Source organism: Montipora foliosa, chromosome 6, assembly GCF_036669935.1.
Source record: "Montipora foliosa isolate CH-2021 chromosome 6, ASM3666993v2, whole genome shotgun sequence".
Lineage (NCBI taxonomy): Eukaryota > Metazoa > Cnidaria > Anthozoa > Scleractinia > Acroporidae > Montipora > Montipora foliosa.
In genome coordinates, this window is record NC_090874.1 from 11,851,065 (window position 1) to 11,863,564 (window position 12,500).

Below are 12,500 nucleotides of genomic sequence, written 5' to 3' on the forward strand. Positions count from 1 at the left end.
TTGGGGCTCATTTGTTAAAACTCAAGCACGCTTCCAACAGACCTGTTTATTTTCGTGATTTATGCACGCGCTGCGGACCTATTGGCATTACGGACACTCTTACACTCTCCAATTTTTTATTTTATTTTATTTTGTCATTTCGACGAAAAATAGCAAATTCAGGGTGGGTTACGGTTAGGGTTTTTCTTTACGGATTCGCCTTCCGTCCACACGTATCCGGCGAATCAGCAACTTTTTGAACCCGCTCTCCAGAGTGGAACGTTTTGAATCCGCAAAGAAAAAGTTGCGGATTAAAAAATATCCGGATACGTGTGGACGAGACATAAGAGCAGGGAGCCCACAATCCGTTGTGTAACCGTTTGTAATTTTATAATAAATGAATTCGATTCGCAGTTTGCTTCTTCTGTAGCGATATATCGATAAATATATCCATGGACTAACGCTAAAATTAATAAATGTTGTATTACTTTACATGGGTTGTACTGTCGTTCTCTCGCCTCAAAAGGGGTATACATTTTGAGCGATTTTGAAGATTTCGAGTTCGTTGTTTACTGTGCCTCTAAATAGAAAGACAAGGGTGGAAGGTAATTTTTGAAGGGCTCCACTGCCGGGCGATTTTTCCCCAGAAAATCGCATCGCTCCGCTTTCAAACTTCGCAGAAGAATGGCCGAAATATTCACGCTCAAAATACCACTTCTGAGGCAAAAGAACTACAGTACACTGCAGGTAAGGTAATACAACGTTTATTTAGCATTGGTCCATGCACATATTTATCGATATATCGCTTCAGAAGAAGCGAACGGTGAATCCAATACAGTTAATATAAAATTACAAACGGTTGCACAAACGGATCGTGCGGGCTCCCTTTGCCCTAAGTTGCTAACTCATGGATTTCAATATCCTCGACTCAATTTATGAACCGATTTTATATATATGCATGGCACATTGTTCATAAAGGGTAAAATTGTTTGTCTGTTCTAATTTATACCCATATTGCTCTGCCCACAAAATAATGCCACTCCAAATGGCGCTCATAAGTTGATCTTTAATACTGAGAAACTAACTTCTGTTCTCATGCATTTTCAAGACATGAAAGTATAAACTTAAGACGAGATTTCATGGCTAATAGTGTTATCTGAGATATATTGAAAACTTTTTACCCGAAAATTGGCTGTCGTAAACGCACATCATAGAGCCACGGGACCCTTTCAAAAGTTCGAAAGCGGTTCGGCTGAAGAGGCTGAGAGATTCGTCCGAAATATTTTGATTCAAATCGAGCTAAATTGTTGCGTGCTTGTTAATGATATTAGAAAATAGTCCTGCTACCAAGCTACCAAATCGACATACAAGACCGTTCGCTACATCAGATCATTTCACTGAACAAGCAAACAACAAACAAAAAAACAAACAAACAAACAAACAAGGGATGTTGTAGGTAGGGACGGAGCTTTGAGGTTCAAAAACAAGTCTGTTGGCATCAGGAAGGACCTCATTCTCTCACATGGCAGTGGCCAGGAACGCAAGAAGACCGCTTGAAATATTTGACATCAGGAATTTTGAGCAGAAGGAATACCTGATGACCTCTAATAATGCAGATCTCATTTGCACCAATGACTCTTTATCTCGCATTCCCAGTAACAAAATCCCAGTTCCCAGGGATCAAATCTCATTTCACACAGAAAAATCAGGTCAATCCCAGCTCCCATTTTACCTCTTCATGACCCTCAATATCGACCCCGAGATACTGGCAACACAGACAGATCGGAGCGAGGTCCATACCTAAAAAACCGAGGACCGATATTCCCTCAGTACGACCCAGGGGCCCGTTTCTCGGACCTCCCGAGAACTTTTCGGACCCGATAAGCCTAATACGAAACTGTCATTTGCTTGCTTTGGCAGGCTGTTCTTTTGACATGCTTTCAAAATTACAAAAAGCAAAATGATTGTGAAGTTTAATGTCTTAAAGTCCCTCTGTTCATAAGATATAGCGCGGATTGTGACACCCGAAAAGGGCCCGAAAAGTTTCGGGACTTTCGAAAAACGGGCCCCAGGAGTCCTTTTCTCGAAAGTCCCGAAACTTTTCGCGCCATTTTCGGATGTTACAATTCCCTATGTATTTTAAGAAGGGAAAGGACCATATTGGATCATATTTCCTGAGCACTCGAGGCCGATCAAAACAACCTTGGATTTAAGTCATCAAACTTCTGCTTTTTGTTATCTCGAGAACACCTTAAAGTGCCCCTGTGACCAAAAAATCAATTCATATTTTTCTTTGGATTTCAAAACTATGTTAACAAAACACTAAGTGACCCACGTTTTAAGCCTTGATTTCAAAAAGACACCTCTTTATTTTAACTGTAATTTTCCTATTTAATGGTCCGCCATTACTAACATTATGTTCTTGAGAGAGCTGGATCGAGGAGAAAATGACGTCGAAGGCTCACTAGTTTAAGAATGCAATACGTGTGTACGTCGCAGAATTAATATGCAGCACGGGGGTTTTGGGCTTTCAGACTTTTAAACTCACGCTTTGCATATATAATAAGCTGCGTTCACACGCTGAAATTTTAAGCTAGTGAGCCTCTGACGTCACTTTTCCCTGGATCCAACCGTCTGAGGTCCAATCGGTCAGTTTTGGACGTGAGTAATGGCGGACCGTGAAATCCAAAACTTACACTTAAAGTAAACGGCCTTTGGATAAAAATCAAAGCTCAAAATTTTGCCAGTCAGATGTTAAGCAAACACACTTTCAAAATCTGAAGGAAAAAAGGAAGTGGTTTTTTTGATCACAGGGGCACTTTAAAAGATCAGCTTTCCAAAACTAGCGGATAGCAGTTTCAATTCACAAATAACTTTCGGGCCCGATGAGTTTTCCGAGTCTTTCGAGAAACGGGCCCGAGGGCCAGCTTGGTCAGCAGAAGATTTATTACACGACTGGAACCTGCATTTAGAATTTGTATACTTTCATGATATTTCTGTATAGTACTTCTCGCTTAAAGATGAGGATTCCGTCACTTCAACTGCTTTACCGTTATTCGAGTCCGTGAGAAAATGTTAAAGGACAGTGTTACGGTATTGCTCGTGTTCGAGACGTAGCGAATGTCACCGTTTATAAGCCAATCGGAAGTGACGTTATAATTCATGCGGGAAATTTACACTTACGCGTGAAAATTCCTCTCAGCCCTTAGCTCATTAGTGATTGTTTCATAATCAAGAATTTCTTTACACGCACGCGCACGTGAAAATTCCCGCACGAATTATAACGTCGCTTCCGATTAGCTCATAAGTGATTTAATCTCGTTCCCAAAGCCCACGTATCTTTTGGTCGGCGCCAAGCCACGGAGCTCCGGAATAATAAATTTCCGGAACTCCAAGATTTTAGGAGTTCCGGTTTGACCGAAAAGTGAAATCGGAGGATCATTAGAGCTCAAGGGTCTACAACAGCAGCGACAAATCTTCGTAATTACAAGTTTAGTTGGAAAGTTTTGCTCCATATTCGTAAATTACAAGCTATTTTACACTCGGCCGGTAGTTTAAGCATGAGCAGTTTGATAAATCAATTAGCCAATCAACACAGTTCTGGAATTGAATATTCCAGAGCTCCGTGTCTTGGCGCTTACCAAAAGATCCGTGGGCTCTGGTGACGAGATTGATAAGTGATGACATTCGTTACAACTAGAACATGCGTGATACCGGGATACTCTTCTTTTTATATTTCAAGATTTATGTGTCAACTAATCCAATCGGGACTCTGTATTGATGTTTGCGCGAAAAGTAGTTCCTTCTATCCGCCATCTTGATCTTGATTTTTTTATCTTGCATTGCGCTTAATCGCGTGGTTTATTCGATATTAGCCCTCGCGAAACAAGAAATGAAGCGAGCTGATCGGTTGATTTTAGTTTAATATTAGCCCTGGGACCACTTAAATCGTGTCATAATTAATCATATCTATTGCAAAAGCGTCATCTGATTTAATTTTATAATCAAAAATGCTTTGAAACTACTCATCAAAAAAAAAAAGTTACATAGATGGAAGTGCATTCCACGCAGTTGCCCTACGGTAAACAAAAGATCTTTCTAACGAGTTGGTTTTTTGGTTTGGCTTTACCGCCAAGAGCACCGCCTTCGTGATAAACAAGACAGATAATTAATTCTATGTCGTTACTTTGTTTCGGCATTCAATTTATCAAGTTCCGTTCATTGATTAAAAATGTCCTGTCCTTTTTAAATGTTTAGAATCACACTTAACTTTAGTGAACAGTGGTTATTAATTAAATGCATTCGGCTTGTTTAGCGGCGCAGTTGATAAGTGAAAACGCCACTTATCTCCGAACAACCGAAGCGAAACAGAATGGCCACTCGTAATTTAAATACTCAGAATACTCCAGTATTAGTTCAGTTCGTACGTACGTGCGTAATGTTTCAGCTTTACTAATAGAGAAATCAACTATTCCCCTTGAAATAAACTTCTTCAGTGAAGCACGCAGGAACTTTCGATGGAAACGGAATGCCGAACTTCTTGATTGCTTTCCAAACTTCCCAAACTCATTCAAGTGGTTTTCACTCAAGGTCACAGTTCCCAAACTACTGATAAATCGTCACAAGTGCGTTAAACATCCACTGATTACAAAGCACGCATCATTTCTTGTTTAGCTAATGAAAGTCCAATGACTTTTCAAGTTGAAAAAAGTCGTAGCAAGGTTGCTTCAGATGTTTCTGCACTCTCAACATTACTGACCCGTGAGCACAATTAATTAATTTTATACTTTCCTATTTAGGAAGGTAAATTGTTCAATAATTTACCTTCAGGATACAGTCGTCAAGGTCTGATTAACACCAATTTGCGATTAAATATCCGCCGAGTCAACTAAATATTGAAGCTTAGTCCTTTAAAAAGAAGCAAGCAAATGTCTATGTCAGAATTGAAGGCTACAAACTTTTTTTTTTTCAAATCGAAAGATTAACAGTAATTCAAGTTTTCTGTTATCCAGGATTTAGTTTCATCTGGCTTTGAACAAAACAACTGGGCCAAGAGCTTTCTAAAAGTAAGTTGCTTATGCTTGTACTACATAGATAAATGCTTTCTTCTTTTGCTCAGCTAGTAATGGCTATTAGTGTGTTCGACAGTGAAAAGCAGTATAACTGGCAAGGGAACGCCATTTGGCTAAACACAGGCTGAACTCTGTTTGGATAATCGCCTCATAAAGTTTGCTAAGACTCACTCAGCTTCGATGGCCGCCCCGGCAGGGTTTTCAAAACGAGCCGGCGACCGCCGGAATTACGCCGGCTACTTGATTACATGTCGCCGATTACTCTGGTTACAGCAAGCAGCTCGTGACAAACAATGCAATCTCGGCGTTGCTTTTTATCCATAACTACACTCTCAATTTTGCAGCAATAATATAGATGCAATTCTAGGTTTTCACGTGACGTCATCAAAACTAAAAAATAAGGAATTATCAATTTTTTTGAGATTTTAGTTTAGTTAGTTATTAGAACAGCTGAAGACTTGTCTTTTCACAAATTTTCAGTTTGATAGGGGTTTTCGTCTTGTGATAAAGCAAGGTTGAATTTCTAAGCTTTTGCGTGACACGATATTAAAATTGCGGTTGAGAATGCTATCACGTACGTTAAAAAAGTGACTTATCTGCTGAGATTTTGCAATCTGAACAGTCCTTGTATGAGTATAATGAGCCCTCAGAAGACGACTACTGGCTTTTTATAGCAAAACTCGATAACATATTTTTTTGTCAGCACCCGGCTGCCATGTTTGTGCCCCTGAGAGGGACACAAACATGGCGTCTCTCCTTATAAATTTGAGTAAAACATTTCTGCGAATATATCCCGCACGAAACATCGCACAGAGCTGAACCTTTGTGAGACTGTTTGAATATTCATCTTCTTTTATCTCTTTGATTCTTGACTTAATTTATTGAATGGTTTTGATGATGGTGTGACAGTGAAAACCGGCAATAGGAAGAAAGCTCATTTTTGTGCCGTTTGCATTCAGACAAGTGTGTTTGTCGCCATCTTGAATTGAAAATAAGTGGCCTTGCCAACCTCGTTTGGGTGTGCGGTGATTTTTCGCTTCCACTGAACTGCATCAAAGAAGTATCAGCAATGTAAACACACTTTTTTTCTTTTGGATTCAAGAAGCCCTAAGGTAGGTGACGAAATTCGGCCATTTCACATTAAATCACCTAACTAGTTGTCAGACTTCATCATTGTTCATTCGACCATATGATTACGACGTTGCTTATTTTACGTACTGATTCTTGAATAAGCTTCGGTCGACTGATTTGATAGTAAGGCTTCCAAGAGAGTGTTTTCACTCACCTGATCAGTAAGCTTGTTTTTCCACCGAAACAAAAGAAAGCGTTTGCATGATGATAGAGCTCGATTCCCGGAGGATTAGTTGGGGACACCAACATGGCCGCCGTGACGTCACGTGAAAGCACCTTATGAAAGTCGTTAGAAAATGCAAATTTTGCTGTCTGTGTACGTAAATAAGACAGTAGACGAACAATGGAAGTTCAGATTGCGGTTTTCTGGTGGTGCCCAGCTGCATTATAAAAAATGAATCATACTGCTTTTTGAAATTATTCAGATCGATTGCTACAACAAGTTGCAAAAATAGTGGAGACAATTCACCTTCTTGGGGCGTTTTTAATTAACCTATTATCTCTCACACTGCAGTCCCGTTCTTCCCCTTATCAGTGTTGCTAGCAAGACGAAAAATTTGTTGCAAACTTAAACAGTTAACATTGAAAGGGGGAGAGGGGAATGGAAGTGAGAAAGGTTTAAATTCTAGATACGGCGGGTATTGGAAGCTAGAAAAGGTGTTTTTTTTTTGCAACTTGTTGTAGAGCGCTAAAAATGGTATTTCCGAGCCTCTAGATGTCAACATTTTCTGGGGACAATGCCCCCTCACCCCCCTTAAGTTGAGGGGCCTTGCAAATGAGGGGCCCTCAAATGTCAATGTCCGTCTATTTCTACAGAGACCGAATCATACATAGACCGTATTCATAAATGGCGGCCAAGAAATTATTCTTTAGTCTTTGTGCTAATCATCCTCACTAGCCTCACTTTGAAGCAAACGTTTTTTTTTAATTTGTCCGTTCTAACGAGGCTAGTGAGGACAGTGATCGGCATTAAGACAAAAGACAAATTTCTTGGCCGCCATTTATGAATACGGTCTATGTGATATTTTACTCGCGGCCTGGCAAAGGAAATTCTCCCAAAATGGGATAAGCGAGATTATTTTCACCATAATCAGAGGACAAATCGCGTGGTGTAACTTCGTCACATGGCGATTGTCCCAACTATTTCCACATATGTGCTACCGGAGGCCTTTTATTCTACGAATACTTTTGTTCCAAAGAGAAAGACAATGACGATCGCCATTAGTGTTAATTAATAACTGCTTTTCAATAGGATGTCCTAGATGTGTGAAATTGTCGACGATTTGATTTTGGTCCATAACCTCTTGCAGAAGACACCACACTCGTGCTTAACGAGGTAGTGTCTCTGGACACAGGCAACTGAGAAAAATGAGTAGACTGCGAGCAGTCTCAATTAAAGAGCGCATGGCGAACAGTCAGTGCTGGACCTGCAGGTCGCAAATATCGCGGGCGTCGGTTATAGCGAAAACCGTATATACCCGTAATTCTAAGTTCAATGCTTCAATCAAATAGTTGTCTCTTGTTTTTTTTCTACTTAAACATTTTTCCTAAGTAACTATAGTTAAGACTCACTGTGTCAGAAGACAATCACAGCATAAAGAATCGGGATAAACTGATAAAAAAGAGGATGTCCTCATGAATAAAAAAACAAGGAAGTAAATTCGATAGGATACTTTATGGTCTTTTGAAAAAAAAAACAACAGCCAGTGAGCTGATATAGCGTTCGCCTGGTGTTCAATTCACATTTCCTTGGAGCAAGTAAGGTTAAAAAACTGTCATTTCACACCCACGAAATAATTTATTTCCTGTGTCGTCAGATCCGATTTGCGTCGATGTCAACTGAGGCTGAACCATTAGGCGATGCATTAGTCAGTCTTGACGGAAACCAGCTTCATTAATTAGAAATCATGACACAACTTCAACGAAACGAATTTAGGTGGACTTGAAAACTGGTAGCCTGATAACTTTAATTATTGTATTTGGAAAACTTTATAAATTTCCACAGCTTTTGAGCCTGAAATAATGGATTTTAGCTTTCGGGGCAGGTGGCGTCTCTTGTGGCAAAAGAATGAGGTATTTTGAACAAACGACCGGGTAAAATGTACGGACTAAGGGAGATTTTTAACTATATGACACCAAATTATAATTTGCTGCGCAAATGGTCTCAAACAGACAAACAAAAAGTACTGGCAGTTATTCAGCTCGCATGTGGTGGGGCCTCTCCGTTTCTAATGTTTCCGCTGGATCTTTTTGCAACTTAGCAACCTGCTTTCTTATCATGATCGGTTAAAATAATTAATGCTGCCTTTTCAGATTTTCAAAGCAACTTTTTGAATTGAAAATGCAAAGTGCGAGGATTTGATTTGGTTTAGTCAAAATTGCTCGAGTTTTTTTAATTGTATTAAAGCAACATTGATTTTTTACTTTACTGGCAGCTAAATTTCTTACTGAACGTTTCATTTACCTTGCTGGAAACCAAAATGCGTTTACCATTCAAAACACGTTGTTATTGTCACCTTGTTGTAGTTGTATGCCGAAGCTAATGGAGCCTTAATAAAATAAGCGGTAATGGTTTTCCGTCAAAAAGAGGAGAACAGCTTTTGTACATATAAGGTACGACTTACAGGAATGTATACAAGGCTGATCCGTAAATTGTCCTTTGGTGACGTACTCGTCGACAGAACGAGAAATGAAAGGGATTATCGTTCCAAATATATCATCTTAGATAAGGTGGAATTACGGTCCAGATATACTGTGTCGAAACACATTTTAAAGTTCTGAGTGAATATTGGCAAGAAGCCATTCTGTTTGTGTAAGATGTTAGATTGCATAAACACGTCGTTTCAATGCATCTAATGTTCCTTTGCTTTGAAAAAAATAAGGAAAAAAAAATGTATATATATATATACTGCACAGATGAGGCCCAGGAGGCCGAAACAGTACTGTCTGCAGTTATATATATATATATATATATATATATATATATATATATATATATATATATATATATATACATATATATATATTATAGTCATATAATATATAGCATATAGCTATGTTTATATTATATAATGATTGTAGAGGATGCTTTAGGATATTTCTAAACTCGTTCTTGTGGAAAAAAATCCGTCGAATCAGTTACTTGCGAATACTCTTCTATTTCAATGGCAGTTCATAATTGTTCTTTCTGAAAAGATTTGAGGATGTATGTGTTTTACTACTAAAGTGATATATTACTTAAAAGTTTACCAGTGCATGCACTTACGACTGCAGGTGGAAAATACTTTTATATATATACAAGCCGACATTAAGCTATTTACCCAACCATACATTGTTTGTCACCCTTTAAACCACGACATTAGAAAATTAATAAAAGTTCCGGAAGGAATTCCCCAGAAGTTAATGACAGAAAAATGTCTTTTACGCCGTTTTGCGGTTAAAAAAAGATTGCCTTTCAACAAACAAAATTTCTGTCTTAAAACTGGATTGGATGAGAATGGAGCGTTTCGTTTCCGTACAAATTACTCAATTCACAATGAAGTGTGATCCGCTTTGCTGCGACTGATCCAACAGGCTGATGTCGTTAGGTCAGCGAGAAAATCGCACGTCAACTAACAATGTGTTGAACATAAACATTTCTAAGTGGAAATTTAAGGTGATTACTGCCCGTGATTGTGCAGAAAACATCACTGACGGTAATTCTCTAAACGTCCTTTCAATTGGTAATTTTTAAAAGCGTTGCAGCAGCGCAAAATTTCGAAAATTCGGTTCAATGCCGCCCACGGTTTAATTCAATACGTTTTCGTAAATTGCGCCCAATTTGTTGCGTAATTTATCAGTGAGGAACAAGCTATGCAGGAAGTCTTATTCACTTGATCCTTCAAGGGGAACAAATTTACATATTCAGTTATGACGCGATGACAATTTCTCGTTTTATCAAATGTAGGTGAAGAGAAGAAAGTCATTTCGGGGCCTTTTGTTAAGCTGCGGAATTCGAGGCTGTGGAGTGTGTGCCGAGAATTTAATAACAAATGCAAGAAACCGGCATAGCAGCCGAATGTGAGGTAAGAATTCTCTATATTCTTTGCGATCTTTTATGGGAAATTCATGAATGTTGACTCGGAAGCCTTTAGTTGAGTAAAGCGAAGACTTTTTCTTAAATTGGCATCAGAGAAAATGTTTCTCTATTACCTTAAAATCGTTATTACTTACAAAGACACAGGTAATTTTGTGCCAAGATCGGAGTATCCAAACGTTCAATAGGAAAAAGATAAAATTATTTATGCTACAGATTAAAGACCTAATAAAAAAAAGAGGGGATTATAGCTAATGAAAGAGCACTGATATATTTCTTGGAAGTGTTGAAAACTTCCTTTTTCAACATGGCCATGGCGGCATCCGATTAAACATTTGTTTCCGAAATTTTTATTTCAATAGCTGCAGTTTTGATTCAGTGTTTTGCAATGCCTTCTTACCGTTCCTTCTGAGATGAATTTGGAACTCGACGCCAATTTTTTTAGTTTGACCACATAAAGTGTTCCTGCATCTGTGATAAGGATTATACGCAATATTTGGGTGTGGATTTTAAAAACCTGCGGATAAATTAAAGTATGCGCGTGTGCTGATTCTCTAACAGAGAATGTATGGAACAGATACATTTAGGGACTTGGAAGCCGAAAAGTGAATTCACTGGTTGATTTTGCCACTTTGAAAATGTTATCTGCCCTTTTTTTTTTTTATGAAAAGTCACAACATAGTTAGCCCTCCGAAAATTATCAAATTTTGATTTCATTTAATTTTAAACTCTTGCATGACCTTCGTCTTTTCGAAAAATTTTCATCGATTCTCTCATAAGTACCCCTGATTGTAAATTGAACTGTGACATTTGCCATGCAGTTACGTAGTAACGATTTTTGTTGTTGAGTAATGTTTCAGCCAATTCAGTTCATTTCTTTACGAAGCTGGTGTCATAAGTATATACCTATTTTTCCTTTGCGGAAGTTCTTATTCACAATATCTATGGTTTTGCATGTTCAAGATCATTTTGAGGAAGACAAGGATGCCTTTGGAGGCCTTTTGACTCTCTTTCGCTTTCTTGTTTCCTTGTTTTTCTTTCGTGGGAATGGGGAAGGAGTTTTATTTTTAATATCTTAGCTTTTTTTTCTGCGGGAGTTTACGTGCAACCTACTATTAAAAGTAATAAAGACACAATGGGTGATGCTAAAACGAATGCCTGAATTTATGGTCATAAAACATGAATTGGCTTTTTAAAGTACTAACAAAGTTCATAGCTGTGATTTTGAAAAGCATAGCCTCTGGCGATTCAGCTCGAGGGCCGGATTTCTTATTGTGTCAACAATTTCGGCTTGCTTTTCAACCTTTCGTCGATTTTTATCTCTTGTACAGTTGTGCAATCAAGCTTCGTACTGACATTCTAAACGTGGCGGACAGATTTCATCAAATTGTACCAATGTACTTAATGGTTCTACAGTAATTAGAGAAGGCTACTACATTCGAGTGAGATTTACATCAGAATAACCGCGTTACTTAATCTTCCCTGATTTTTATTTTTTTTCTTTGTATTGTTTTGTTTATTTCTTTTGCCTCCAGCCTCCATTTACCATTTAAAAACGTCATATAGTTAATCCGCTTTCGCTGTAACTAGTAAAAAAGACTTCTTCGCTTATTGGCTCGTGAAATTGATCTCTCGGGAAACGGACAGAGATAAACTAATCTTTAGCCCCCGAGAAGACAAAAAAGCCTTTTCTTTTCTTCCTAGAAAGTCAATATCTTGCGCGGTTTTCATTTAAACTAGACGCACTTTTTGCTGTAAAATTATTCCAAATCATTCCATAGTTCATGAATTATTCTACTTCACAAGCAAATGAAAAACAAGTTGACTTACGCAGCACATGTTTGTGGAATTTAAGGTAAGGCACGTTGCAACCGCGGCGTTGTCAAATAGAGTTTAAAGTTTTAGTAAATTTAAGTCGGTTAAGGTTCTATAACAACTACAAACGTAGCGAGTGAACCGTGCGCTAATTGCGGCGAGAACATGCTCCAACAAGGACCAATTGCAATGCTAACGGGAACGTCACGTCACATGCTCCTTTTGCAGTACTTTACTGGTCCCAAGCATTTCTTTGTTTCTGAGTTTAAGATAAAATAAGTTAGCTCCGGAGTTTATTGAAGATACTTGGAAAGACAAAGCCGTAATTTTAACTCATCGCCATTCTGAAGGCAACAGTGTAAAATATGCCCAACATATCAGCCAAAAACAGTTCAAACTAAAGCTACACATCATTCTAAATGATTGAA

The 12,500-nt window shown here is 38.4% G+C and overlaps 1 protein-coding gene and 1 long non-coding RNA gene across 8 annotated transcripts in view; one reads left to right on the forward strand and one right to left on the reverse strand.

Moving 5' to 3' along the window:
• LOC138006692 (uncharacterized) overlaps nt 1–6,468 on the reverse strand; it is a 16,146-nt gene extending 9,678 nt beyond the window's left edge. The window contains exon 1 of the long non-coding RNA XR_011123927.1: nt 6,337–6,468. This is a non-coding gene — a long non-coding RNA (uncharacterized lncRNA). The remainder of the gene's footprint in view (nt 1–6,336) is intronic.
• Nucleotides 1–12,500, forward strand: part of LOC138006691 (tachykinin-like peptides receptor 86C) — a 51,326-nt gene that overhangs the window by 6,414 nt on the left and 32,412 nt on the right. For 4 of the 7 annotated variants that reach the window (XR_011123926.1, XM_068853165.1, XM_068853169.1 and 1 more), the window contains exon 2: nt 10,129–10,246. The gene's annotated coding sequence lies outside the window, so the exon portion shown is untranslated. Of the gene's footprint in view, nt 1–4,858; nt 5,046–6,098; nt 6,164–9,851; nt 9,878–10,128; nt 10,247–12,500 lie in introns of those variants that run through there. The other 3 variants (XM_068853166.1, XM_068853168.1, XM_068853167.1) reach the window with 3 other exon arrangements.